Consider the following 1,624-nt stretch of genomic DNA (forward strand, 5'->3'; position numbering starts at 1 on the left):
ACTGAAGGAAATTTAGTTTTGTATAAACCCTGTGGGTACAAAATAACAATAAAGTGTGAGTCATATATAACTTATTTTGTTAATAATTAGAGAAGAAGCAGAAATGCTTCTTTGCTTTAGAAACGGGGGAAGATCGATGTATCACACTGGAAAGGACTGAAATAATCCGCCCTTTCTTTTTTACTCCCTCCATGAATGGTTAAAAGCCGGCCTCCTCCTCCTCTGTCCTTTTCACCAAACTTTAATAAATGATGCTGCTCAGCTTGAGGACTCTCACAGCTAAAAACAAGGTGACATTTTTGTTCCTGATCGATCCAGACTGGGCGGAACGGCGCGTTTTCTGTGCTCCACTTTATCCTCCCCTCACAGAGCAGATATTTGGCAGGAAGAAGGAGCTGGGAGCAGCAAGGAGACCTGAGCTGAATGAGAAGGAGCTGGCCGCCCCGCTGCAGGGTGTCAGCGGGGGGTTAAGCTGTGACCCAGATTCCTGCAGGAGCCTTTGTCCTGCAGGGGAGAGAAGATCCTCCTGAGGAACGACTAAATTCAGCCACGCAGGGAGAAGGAAGCAAACTCACTGCGAGGGGATCAGAAAGCTGTCGTCTTTCTGAAAGCCTTTAAGTCTCGTTCATCATAATGTTGGTCAATCCAAAGCAACAACAATCGGTTACCATGGAAACCACTGTGAGGTGAAACGACAATAACTTCATCTGTTTTAGCTCATGTAGTTTTCAGGTTTTTCAGCCAAGCGCTGATCTCAGGTTTTCAGTGGGTTTTAGATCCACACTGCAAAATAAGTAAAAATGTCTTAAATAAAGTTTATTTACCCTTAGCCAAGATAATTTACACTTAAAATAAGAAAACACAATTGTATTGTCTTATTTCAAGTGCATATTATCTAACTATCTTATTTTAAGATTAAAAATACTCATTCCATCGGCAACACTGCAAAAACAATCTAGAAATGAGCAAAAATGTCTTAAATTAAGTGTAATTACCATTCATTTGAGTAGGTTAATGAGGTGATCTGCCAATGGAATTAGTATTTTTATTCTTAAAACAAGATATTTAAATAAAATGCTCTTGAAATAAGACAATGCAGTTGTGTTTTCTTATTTTAAGTGTAAATTGTCTTGTTCCATTGGCAAAATGTCTCTTTTACCTCCTCAATTCAAGAACAAATACACTTATTTTAAGAAAAAATGACTTATCAAGATTTAGATTTTTTTCAGTGTTAAAGTTGTGAAACTGTTAAATCTTTTTTTCTCCATCCTCTCTAGTCTTGCAGCGATGGGGGAGCTGGTTACCGTCTAAGTGAAACTATGTAATTTACCTACACAAAAAAAGGATCAATGCATTTAACTTAAAAATGTTTTAGTTATTTCTAGATTTTTTTTCCAGTGAAGGACGATGTTTTATTTCGGAGTGGATCATCTAAATAAATGGTCCTCCCAATTATCAGTCATTCTAGTGATTTGTTTACATAAGGCCGTCCTGCATTAGTAGCCGTTCCAAATTTCCCCACTGGTCCTTGGCTGATCCCCTATAATTCCTTTCTAAACATCAATATTTGTACTAAAATATTCTTTCTGTCTTGATTTATGGACATTAAGATCTAAAGAGAAGC

Source organism: Cyprinodon variegatus, unplaced genomic scaffold (assembly GCF_000732505.1).
Source record: "Cyprinodon variegatus isolate N-32 unplaced genomic scaffold, C_variegatus-1.0 Scaffold677, whole genome shotgun sequence".
NCBI classification, from domain to species: domain Eukaryota; kingdom Metazoa; phylum Chordata; class Actinopteri; order Cyprinodontiformes; family Cyprinodontidae; genus Cyprinodon; species Cyprinodon variegatus.